We start from the raw sequence: 13371 nt of genomic DNA on the forward strand, positions 1-13371 counted from the left end.
TAAAAATCATGAAAGTTTAAGTCACTGTCTAATTTATGCATTAAAGTATTCTTGTCCGGTTCTGCATTCGGATCTTCCCCGTAGTAATCATCATCATTTGTATTTTTTGGCAATTTGGACACTGCACAGAACAATTTGTGTGCTTGCTTCCTTATCCACGGAATGAAATGGGTCACGTTCGTGTATACAACGACGTCGGGCGCTGTGGGTATCCTGTAGGACACCAGGCCCAGTTGGTGGCCGGATTTGGTGACCAATGCGCATCCGGAGTCGTGGCTATGGAATAAAAAAGTGGGTTTAACCTTTTGAACGCAGCGCGTATCGTGCGCGCCGCGTCATCGTGAACCTTGCTGCAATGAAGTAGCTAGTCAGTGCCCCAAACGCGTTAGTTCCGCGTAGCATTATTCCCGATCGCGTTTTTCCCCACTCGCGTTAGTTCCGGGTAGCATTATTCCCAGTCGTATTGTTCCCCACTAGCGTTAGTTCCGCGTTCCGCGTAGCGTTAGTTCACAACTTAGCTAGACGGAGCCCTGCGAAGTGCTATTTCTGGGCGGTTTGCCGTTCGGGCATCTGAAACTACCTAACGAACCTAACCTATTAATTTAGTGTGACGTCCATGAAAATGGGGAAAAATGTGACCGGGAATAATGCTACGCGGAACTAACGTGAGTGGGGAAAAATGCGATCGGGAATATTTGACATTATGATGGCAAAGTGGCCACGGATATGATGCAAACTAATTTTGCGCACTTACACAGTTGGGTAATGTTTGGCGTCATTCGAAGCACACATCTGACCAGCCCACAAAGATTCTCCCAAACGTTTTTCGCAATATCTTTCGGGCTTGATAAACTGCCATACGAATTTTAAGTTTTTTGATAAACTGGTAGTCTCCTGAAAAAATATGTAAGTTAAAATGTATTATTATGTGAAACAGTGCATTTTTGTTAGAGCCATAGACTAGCAATCCTCTAGACCGAGCTTAGAGCAATTATTTCATGCAACCGATGATGCCAAAAATGCGGGGGTGCGCGGGACGAGGTGAGCGAAGTCCCGTGCCGTGATTGGTCCGTTCAAAGACACGGACGTCACACAAAGACACTTTCGACTCGAACATGGAGTAAAATTAGCGTATGCGTGGCAGAGGGGGTAGCGCGACTATGCTCAGTCTGGAGGATGTTTTGTCTGTGGTTAGAGCATAATATTCATTGAGGAGTTACGTTCAAAATGTACGTTATGCACAAAAAGGAGCGTCTTAGCATTATTTATTACCGTCCCCGTGTAAAGTTGCACGTTTAAAAAATAATAGCGCTAGACGCCGACGCACAATAGACGGTATAGTAGCCGCAATACCAAATGGCGACTTAGGGCATAATGCCATCTCTTTCGCTCTTCATTGGTCTTACAAGAGTAAAGTAGATAGCATTACGACCTCACTCGCCAATTGATATTGCAGTGAGTATAGTGTGGGATCTTTCGAAGAATAGTTTCTGTAAACTATACTTCAATGCGATGGACCAACCAAGTTAAAGCTCTCACCGGGTCACCTTTAAATCTGTGCAGAATGCAATAAATAGAGAAGCATGGCGGGAAACAACGAAAATGGCCATACATCGACCTCAATGACCACGACTGCTCTGACAAGAGTATCCTATTAAGAAGAAGAAGATACTTCGTCTTCCTCGCGTTGTCCCGGCATTTTTGCCACAGCTCATGGGAGCTTGAGGTCTGCTTGACAACTAATCCCAAGAATTAACATAAGGCACTAGTTCTTACGAAAGCGACAGCCTTTGGGGCCAAATTCGACACGTACAACTGTCAGATTTCGCATCCACGTCAAATCAACAGTTGATTTTATTGCATACTGAGTGTTGATTCCATCAACGGTGGATAATATCATTTGGTACAGCCAAAACTCAACTCTAAACTAAGTGTGGTTCGGTTTGGTTTGCTTGTCACCCTAACTGTGGATTGTTAATGTCAAATTTTGTCATTGTACGTATTCGAGAACTTATGATTTTTCCCACATCAACGGGAGATCAACACGATACGTCAAACGTCGCTTGTCGAATAGGGGTCCTGACCTTCCAACCCAGAGGGTAAACTAGGCCTATTGGGATTAGTCTGGTTTCCGAACGATATTTTCACGGTAAAGAAGAAGAAACTATACTTACGGAATACCTTCCCCACCCAGCAACTGCCACCATGGTTATATTTTTTGGATAGCGTCTGTTCAACACGACTCGTTTCACATTCCTTCCTAGCGGGAGGGGCACCTTTACAGCCAACAGTGCGATATCGTTGCGCATCGATGGCCCTTGCTCGTCGAAATATTCATGTCTATAATATTTGTCGATGATCCGTATTATGCTCTTTGCCTTAAAAATGAGAACGATTTTCAGTTTAAATTAAATACAGAGTAATTTTTGGACCGTTAGCCATATTGTGCGAGGTGATTAGGTAGGCCATACTGAACAACTTTTTCTATGGGACCAACCCCGAAATCCCAAAAAGAAATTAGCCTTCCCATAGAAAACGTCCACATCCACTCTACCAAAATGTATGAAACGGCCGAAAAAGTTTTTGTGGTTTCGGACTTGGTCCCTTAAGGGGCCCAGTGATTAACAGTCCGCCGGACGGTATCGGCCTGTCAATTGTTTGGAACTGTCAAAATTTTGTTCTAACTGGCAGGCCGATACCGTCCGGCGGACTGTTAATCAGTGGGCCTCTTTAGAAAAAGTTGTTCAGTATGGCCTACCTAATCACCTCGCACAATATGGGTAACGGTCCTAAAATGACCCTGTATAGTAAAATTCGCTCCATACGATCATAATGCGCTGTACCTACAAAAACTATTTTGAATATAAAAGGTACATATTAGTGCATAATTGTTTTCCACCGTATTTTCTCGGAAACGTTCGTATTTGTCATGCTACTTCAGTCAACCTCAGTACTTTTTGTACCGAAACTGACTGAAATAGCAAGACACTTTCGTACGTTTCCATGAAAATACGAGGGAAAATAATTACCTATGCACTACATGTGTGAGGTTATGGAATGAAGAGTGAAAGGTAAAGCCAACTTTGCCCGATGGTGTTAACTTTGCCGTACTTGTTTGAAAAGTTTGAATAAGATACTTATTTGTGTCTGTAAAATTTGTCGATGCTTCGTATATTTTTTGTTTGTTTATCAATGATTTTACTTCAAATGGATACTTAAAACTTTGACCTGTAACACAGGGAAATTAGGAAATTTTATAATGAAAAGGAAAGTTAAGTATTGTAAAGTTGTCAAAGGTATTAAGAAGAACTTTGCCAGGTAGATGAAACTTTCCATGTTTTATGTAGGTAAGGCCTTTTCAATCGATTTTTTTTATTTTTCAAGCGAACTTCGAGTCAACAAGAGGGTATTTGACTACTAGTCAAATCAATTTTTCGAATTTATATGAAACACTAGCATGTGACGTCAAAATCAAATTACCTACTCTTAATAGTTTTATACGGGTTTCAAAATAGAAATTGTGTTTAAAAATAGCTGCTGTCTACATTTGTATATCTTCTGGTGCTTTATTTCATGCATGGTGTAAAATAATTTATTTTAAATACAGTACCCTACCCTATTACCCTATTGGAAGACGCTGGATGCGGGTCGCTTCCAACCGGCACGTATGGAGGTCCAAGAGGAAGGCCTACGTTCAGCAGTGGACGTCTTATGGCTGAGATGATGATGATGATGACCCTATTGGCGAGAGGTCGCACAGGATCGAGAAAAGTGGCGCTGTCTTGTGTCGCCTCCGAGTCTCATTTCGGGTCGCTGAGCCAACGGAGTAAGTACGTAGGTAGGTACGTAAGTAGTTAGTAAGTTTTCAATCGAGCTCAATAAATACGTTTCGAGCTACTTAGCGCCAGTCTGACGCTTGCAGCGTTTATCGCCAAGCTGGTCATTAATCACGAACCACTTCGTTTTGTTCGTTCGTCTATTTTCTTCTCTGCCGCTCTATGCAAGAACTTTTTAGAGCCAACAACGCAGTACTAAATAAAACAAGTTTTCAGAATCTCAAAGCGGCGCAAATGTTAACCCGCAATCTAAAACTCATAATGATATTATATCGACTGACTTGCAGAGCCGCAACAATATTAAAAATCCAAGCAGACAAATTAGCAAAAATGTCTGCCGCATTTAGGCGACCAGTATACAGTCAACTGTAAAAATATGGGTGCACAAATCATCTCAAAAATATGTCCCATAGCTCAATGTCAACGAATCAAGAACTATGGGGCATATTTTTGAATAAGTTGGCTACACCCATATTTTTACAGTTCACTGTACAGAGAGGCAAGTAAACGAAGTTTGGACAACCTATATTTTTGTGGTAGCCCTTGTTCAAATGGCGTTTGACGCCACAAGCGTCAGAAGTCGAGCTTCAAGCGTCAGAAATTAGCATTTACGCTTGTATCGTCTTTCGTAACCGAGATATGTATGTCGGCGGCCGATCGTAAGATTAGGCAGATCGTAATGTTCCTGTGTAATGTTTTGAGGATAGTCACATTAAACCAATATATAGGTAGGATAGGTTCGTTAGGTTGCTTCAGATGCCGAAGGGCAAACTGCCCAGAAATAGGAGCCCCGCGGGGCTCCGTCGAGTCAGGGAACAAGTCAAAGGTTTTCACGTTTCACGATATGCCTAGGAATTTCACGATATGCCTGATCTTACGATCGGCCGCCGACATGTATATGTATCTACATCCCAAACGAATGAATTGTAACATATGAAAATTCGCTGGATATAGGATGACTCACGCTAGACCGGGCCGGGCTAGGTCGGAGCTTCCGACGCTTCGTTTTCTATGGAAAGCACCTCGTCATCACCGATCAGCCGTCATAAAAAATGACACCTCGGCCCTGACCCGGTCTATCGTTTGCCATCCTTAAAGGCGAAATCTCAAAAAGTTATTCATACCTTTTCAACATCTTCGCTACCCGCAACCACCTCTACTTTCATATCACACTGCATATTCATACAGTGCGCCGCCGTCAAAAATATATTTTGAGTCAATATGGACCCGCCACATAACCACGTGCCGGTTTCGCCGGGACAAGTAAAAAGAATGTACAGAGCGTGTGGAAAATGTCCAATGTCCGTCACATTTTTCCCTCCAACTATCAATTTTTGTATTTCACTGCTGCATAGTGGGACAAGAAATATAAGGGATAAAATAACCATTGTAGCGTAGGTAGTATAGAAAGAAATGGAGTTGGTTTGCCGTTAATCGAATTAATGATAAGCTTTATTGCTGGTAATGGAAAATGGACTGATTAAAATGGTAGTTTACCTTTTCGTCTTAATTGCGATTTGTGGTAAAAAGGGTTTTAAAATAGAAACACCGCTTGCAGCATTTGCAGCAACAGGTATTTCTCACATTTTGAAATTCGTAATAGTTTCTAAAACTTGACTTGGTTTCTAAAGATTTCCATGATCTAATCGCCTCCCGGGTGATAACTCGTATATTGGTTAACGGCTATGTATGACGATTCCTCATGGACGTCAGCTGGCGCTCCATTGGTGGGTTGAGGAATGGCAGCCACCGAAACATGTAAAAAAATAAAAAAAATTTTGTCATCGCCTCCCGTTCTATCACCTGACAAAGTATCAAGCGGGAGGCGATGACTTACGACATTTGCTCCTGGCCCGCGGTTTATTTAATAATAATAATAGGTTAGTAAATAGCTTCGCTTAAATTCCATCGTTATACAATTAGGTACATTCGATAAGTTCCGATCATTTATATGTCTTCGCAAATATATGGTCTCTACACGTGTTCATGAAACTCTAGATATTGGAAGTACGATGTTGAAACCGGATCTAAACATTTAGGTAACTTGAAATTGTTTGGTTTGACCGAATTCAAAATTCTAATGATTTTGTCCCAACTTTACATTAGAGCTTAGAGTAAGACAGATGGCTAAAACCCCATAATTTTTATGTTGATTTTACGATACAAGTGCAAGAATTAGGAAATTTGCAACGGTGATAAATTAAATACGACCGAAGGGTGCGGTAGCACAAAATCACAAATTATCGCGTAGAATGGGGCTTAGTCAAGTGACAACCGTTTATGGAATAAATCAATAGAAGCTTAAATTTAATAATGTATGGAAATGATCACATAATTCACATAAAATAACTTGCCAATGTACAATTTACTTATTGGTTTTAGCCTAAAACTTTTAGGTTAAAAGAGCGTCGCGAGCGCTAAAACACGCATGGAATTTGAATGAAATTCGAATAGCATGTGGGAAGGAACAGTAAATTTGATTGTGTATTGCAGCGGTTCTCAAACTTTTTTGGTGACGGAACCCTTTTGGAAAGCGAAATATTTGACGGAACCCCCCGAAAAATTTCCGTTCGTCACTGTGGACCAGATATACCTATAGAAGTGCTGGTTTTTTTCTTATTATTACAAGTATTTTCGCGGAACCCCAATAGAGGCTTTGCGGAACCCTAGGGTTCCGCGGAACACACTTTGAGAATGGCTGGTGTATTGCATTGTCGAATTTCTTGATCTTTACACAAAAAATATCCACGCAGATGGTATCCTGGTCCCTTTTTACCCCCGATGACAGCGACACATTTTGCGTACTTACTTAAGTACTTATGTAAAAATTGGGGCTTGCGAACAATGTGTTACACCGGCTAAAACAGGTCGATCTGTAAACACAAAATCTGTTTTAGTATGTTTTAATGTACTTCAATGTATATATTATATTTACCTTTGACACCATATAAAAATATAAAACTTTGCTACCGCGTCACAGTTAGGTAAAAGCGAAATAACTTAAAACTAGTTACAGATAGTGTTCTTTATTTCCTTCAGAAAGTGTATCTGTTACTACTTTTAAGTTATTTCGCTTTTATCTAACTGTGACGCGGCAACTTTGGCCACTGCGTCACAGTTAGGTAGAAGCGAAATAACTTAAAAGTAGTTACTGATACACTTTAAAGGGCAGATACTTATTTTAAAGGGCAAATAAGTTTTATACTTTTAACTATTTGTATCAAAGCTTCCAAGGATCTCAACACCGGCCTTACATAGTCGAGAACACAAGCTGGAGGCGTGTAATGACATTATAATGGCCCTACTGCCCCCGGCGTCCTGAAATGGCACTGGACATGAATTATTACACGTAATCAGGGTTTTTACGTATTCTGATTGTTTTGCGAGTCTGGGTGAGCTTAGCTTTTGACGAATTAAGGTAAAATGCTTACAAACAGACGACGAGTTTTGGTGGATGGTGAATTGCTCTCCATCAACCCAACTTAATTTGGCTCTAACTCCCAAACTAAAGGGTTACAATTATTTAACTGCCGTAAAAGTATAGAATACACTTTCTTTATATGATACACTTTCTTTACTTTCTTCAGAAAGTGTATCTGATGTAACTACTTTTAAGTTATCGCGCTTTTACTAAACTGTGACGCGGTGGGCAAAGATATGTTAAAGGGCAAAGTTTTATACTTTTCCGGTACCAATTGTGTACTAAATCCTCATATAATAAAAAAAATTACAAAACTCTTAGTGTGGGATTTCTAGAGAGAACGACTTAAGCATGTACGATTGTACGCTTGGAGCGTGTATTTCATGGCCCTCATAACCCGAGGGCATAGGTATTATACCTGAGCTCTCTTGCTATGTAAGCAATTATAATGACAAGTTTGCTCACGCGACCCCCATTGTTCACTCTTGTTTAGGGCTGCAGACGTTTCGAATAAGTCATCAAGTCGTAATCACGGCTATTCATGGACTGTTAATATTTTGTTAGTTTACGTTGATACTTTTTGTAGGATTATACATTTTTCCATTTTTTAAGCCTCAAAGAACTGAAGCTAGCAATTGGGAACCACGGGGCGCCAGATTAAACAAAAATAAGATTTTGTTATAATTTATCATAATTTAAGGGGTGAATTACTTAACAAAATATTGCTACGGCTATGGAAACCCAAAATCACGAAAAAGAATCAGCTTTTCTATAGCATTAACAATATGTATGAAATTAGTATTTTTGCGTAAGTCTCCAGATTTGTGCCTGCGTCTAAACTCCGTCAATCCATACTGAATGTAAGTATTTGAAAAGTTTGCTGAGTTGAGTCCGACCGCAGTCTTATATTTTAAGAACGACCCTTTTACGTTTCGGTGTTGGCCTCATAGTAATTTTTTTTGACGTAATGCCTTACAATATCTACACATTCATATTATATATTCTGTAGAAAAAGTTCTTAACTGGCCCTGTAGACAACATGTAAATTGCGAACGCTCCGTAGCCAACGAAACGCAACTGTCCCTCTCACACTAATATAGAAGAGTGATAGAGATACACAAAGCGATTCGATAGCGAAAAGCAAGCGATTGTCACCTTGGTTAGACCGCTTGTTTACGCCTCGTCACTAACAAACAACAAACACAAATCAACAACAAACAGTAACTAAATTAGATAAAAAAACTGGACGTTGACGCAAATACAAAGCATTGCCCCATACATATACGAGTTTGTAATTTACGGAAACAGTTTGCCCTCCCAAGACAGTCTAATCCAAATTTGGTCACTCGGGTAAGATAAAATTATCACATTTGTAGGGAAAGTCTGATAAGAGCAGTCCGTGAGAGGAAATGATGACAGGTGAATATTTGACTATTAATCAAGTCCAGTTAGTGGGCCTTTCGTTGTGATAAGGTAAATGTAAAACAGTTAGTAAAACTTTTTTATAGGTACCTAATAACATATAAATACAGCAAAACCTCGATTACCCGAACTTTTGATTATCCAGAACTGATTTAGTTGATGCAAAATTATTATTTTTATATTTTACTTGGGCACGCACCAAAAGCGAAGTTCCCTGTGGTAGATAGTTTTGCCAAATCTTAGTTTCATTGGATTGCAACATTCATACCGGGGTTTGGTGCTTTCTGAGCAACGAGTTCCTGTCGAAAACATTTTCGGTCAGCCTTGGTGAAAGGCATTGGCTGGCCTTTCACTGGTCTGTCCATCACGTTGTACATTTACCCTATGATCTTTGTCATACCCTATGATCACAATTTAAACTGACTTAGTATTTTACTAACTCGACTAGAAAGAAAATAATTTTACTAATACATATTATTATAAACGTGAAAGTCTGTATGTTAAAAGTTTTGAATGTTTGTTTATTTATTTTCGTATTTATGGAGAAAAAAAAACATACAAACGTTTGACGAATTATAAAAATAAATCGAGTATATTTTGATGATTGTAATTTTAATGTTTAAGGATAATAAATAAAAGAGGTGTATAGTAGGTAATTAATTATGATAAATATTATTTTTATTGTCAGCGTATTTTGGGATAGTTTGTATATATTTCTGCCAATTAACAGAATAAAACAACCCCCTTTCGCTTTCAAGTTTATCTAATTATCTGCGCTTCAGCTCAATCAAGCAAATAGATATTTAACATACAAATGTTGGTATGTTAAATCAAACCCAAATACAGGAAACATGTACATTTCCTCATTTCCTTCTTTGATCTTCGGCGGAATGGTTCGTAAATACTTAATGGCGCTACAAAGTTATTTCGCGTCGCGTGTCGCCAGGCCTATTATGTTTGTGTTTGGTTGAATTTAACACTTAGGGCTGATTTAGACGGCGGCGCGCGAACTCGCATGCGATTTTAGTTACATTGCGGACTGTTGGTTACGTCCAATTCAACCGACCGACCTTAACCCGCAATGTACTGAAACTCGCATGTGAGTTCTCGCTTTGTCTAAATGAGCCCTTACATGCTTGTCAGAACGAGACGAATACTTTATTCTTCTTTCCATCCTGTTACCCCCGGGGTGTAGGGCTCGAATCTTTTGAATCTTTGAGACGAATTTATCTAAGGGAAAAAAGAAACCGCCTTAGTTAAGTGGATGTTTTCACGCACTTAAAGAAACTAATTGCAAGACGAGATATACCTTATCCTATTGTAAGTACGATTTCAGAGCAATCTAGCTAGTTGTTTTAAAATGACAGTGTAGCTACGTTTGTATGGAGAACCGAGCATGCAGGTGTCTCTTAAACGGACTTTCAGTCCTTGTTATCGCATGTCCTTTAATTAGGCCTCAATAATATTGTTACCATTATAGAAATACCGTAAAAGTAAGTTCAGAAGAAAGTGAAAAAAGTGTATCTCTAACTACTTTTAAGTTATTTCGCTTTTACTGAACTGTGACGCGGTGGGCAAAGTTATATTAAACGGCAAAGTTTTATAGTTTACGGTATGTCAACCACACATTTAACCTTTCATATGTGTGTAGTGGTAAAAAATCGAGGGTTGTGCTGTATAGAGTAGAAAAAAAACTAAAAATTTGGTCAGCATCCTTATCATACGTAAAGGCTAATCAAATAAAAGGGTACGTAATATCAAGGCTCGGAACCGGTTACTTCTTCATACAAAAATTCCCGTATAGTTACGTTCTTTTTCGTTCTTCGGTTTACTAATCCATTTTAATGGGACAATCTAAAAATACGAAGTTGTTAGCTACCTAAATACATGATTCAGTCCTACCCTACGTAAAAATAATAAAAAATATGTGTCTCTATCAGGTTTTTCAAAAAACCGGTTCCGATCTCTGCGTAATACCGGACACGTAACATTTTCACACAATGACACGACAATATAGAATCAGTAGCCGTTATGAAGGGCTTTGACAATATCAATGTTTACATAGATAAGTGTGCAACACTCTTACCTAACCAACTGTGGACTTTATTATCTTTGCAATAAGGTCTAAGAATAGGTAGTAGTATAATAGTGAAGTAGTGATGGTACTTATATGTAGTAAGTATGATAATACCAACCTCACAAGAGGTGAAAGCAGATAAAGGTGGGAGCTCACTTGGCAAGTTATTAATCTTTGTATAAAAGCTTTATTTTGCTTAATTATATTAACGTTATGTTATCAATTATTACTTATAAGTTAACAACTAATAAGTTTTTTATTTTATTTATTGTTATATAAAAACACAAACATATACAGTAACAAAAATTTCGCCAAACTGTACAACAGTTTGTTGGCGGTGCGCTCTTATATTTTATCTTAAATTAACAGTTAACAAACTCAAATAGAAATAGAAGTGCAAGTATATACTTACATAAATGAAAAAATCTAAACAATCATAATTATGTGCCTTAATTAATAAATTTTACGCTGATTTTTGATTATAGTTATAAATAACCTAATAGTAACATTATTTTAAATGTAGGTACTTAGGTAGGTACTTAACATTGGTGTCATAACGAATCGCAGTAAACAGTACTTAAATCATAAAGTTTTCACACTAGTAAATGCACTGATTATTTCATTGACTCTCCAAATGTATAATTGAGGGAAAACATAGGTAATATTGTATTTTTTTAGCTTCTGACATTTTATATCACATCAACCTTACGTATTATTTTACCATTTTTAAAACAGTAAAAAAAACACAAATAAACATTAATATTAAACGACTCGTAGTTCTTGAAAGCATACTCAGGTTACTAAAAATCACAAACCTACCTGCATAGAAAAGCAATTTAATATCATTAAGTCAACACTCTGACTGCATTCATTCCGCGAACAATCTAATTTTGAATTTCCATCCGTTACCGTTGACCATAGGCTAGGAATCCTCTAGACGGAGTTTAGAGCAATTGTTTCATGAAACCGATGCTGCCAAAAATACTGGGGTGCGGGGGACGAGTTGAGAGAGTTCCGTGCCGTGATTGGTCCGTTCAAAGACACTGGCGTCACACAAAGACACTTGACTCGAAAATGGAGTAAAACTACCGTATATTTGTGGCAGAGGGGAAGCGCTACTATACCTACTCAGTCTGGAGGATTTCTTATCTGTGCCCTTGACATTACCATATGGTTTTCATTTTAAATATGTTTTGCCTTTGTTTATTTTGAGCAGGTTAAAAGATGGAAATAAATTATTAACGACAGGGAGGCGTATTTCGATTGTATATAATAACAGGATATGAATAATGATTACAAATGGTCTTTATTTGTATTAAGTAAGTACCTACCTATGTATAATATGGATTGAATTAGGGCAATGTCAATAAAGTGGAGGTAGGTACTTACTTTTTGCTTAATTATACACAAGTATAATAGTGTTCAAAGCGCGAAAGCTTTAAGACTTAGAAAGAGACCTTCATCTGTAATATAGGTTATTCTGGAGGCCCGGTCTGGCCTAGTGGGTAGCCCTACCTATGAAGCCGATGGTCCCAGGTTCGATCCCGGGAAGGGCAAATTTTGTATGATAAACACAGATCCTGAGAGACTGAGTCATGGGCGTTGAATGTATATAAGTATGTTATACGTATGTATATCGTCGCCAAGTACCCATAGTACAAGCTTTGCTTGGTTTGGGGCTAGGTCGATCTGTGTAAGATTAACAAATATTTATTTATCATTTCCATCCGTTGCCCTCGACATTACCATACGGTTTTCATTTTAAATATCGCTCCTTGAGAAACACAGTGTCATTAAGCGAAAAACGTGTTTTTTGGGTACAGAGCTTTAAAATTTTCGAAATCTTCAAACGTCTAAAACTGCCGTACTAAAGATAAAAGAAAGAGTTTTTTGCTATATTTTGTTAGATTTTAAACTAATCTTGTGAGTCATTTGAGTAAACTGTGTTTTTTTTGTTTAATTTCTAAGATAATTCAATTAAAAGAAAATTGTAATGTCACTATTCCGTTTAGTTTTGCTTAATGTCACATGACGACTTCGCAATATTGATTCAATTTATGGAACAGTGACACTATATCCAGTTATTTGATATAACTTAAAGTTTATTTCAAAGAAAAAGCGCAAATGGAATCATTTTACATGGATGTTAATTAATATTTACTAAAGTAAGCGACTTTCAGTCTTAAAAAATTAGCAAATAAGACTAGTTTTTCTTTAAAACTAGAGTATTCTTAGCTTGTTTTGTTTGGCTATATTTTTACGATCAAAAATTACCAAAGTAAATAAACAAAGGGGAGGATAATATTTGGGGGATGCGATGTAAGGGGCCCGAATGTCATGTAACGGACCCCAGACCAGCCTCTCCTGCACGTGGTCACCCTGTAGAATACCAAACAAGCCTCTGGCGATCCACCAACCCGCACTGAACCAGCATGGTGGGCTTATGGCCCAATCTCATTTGACATGTACGACTCCTCGTTACGGCGCTAAGTACCCTGTAAAAGTGGTGCTAAGAATCCCCGGGCGGAAGATACCCACGTCATCATCATCCTGCTAGGCCTTGTTCTCATTTACTTGGGGTCGGCCTTCCCTGTTCTTTTCCTCCATTCTGCACG

The sequence above is a fragment of the Cydia fagiglandana genome, chromosome 18 (genome assembly GCF_963556715.1).
Source record: "Cydia fagiglandana chromosome 18, ilCydFagi1.1, whole genome shotgun sequence".
NCBI lineage: Eukaryota > Metazoa > Arthropoda > Insecta > Lepidoptera > Tortricidae > Cydia > Cydia fagiglandana.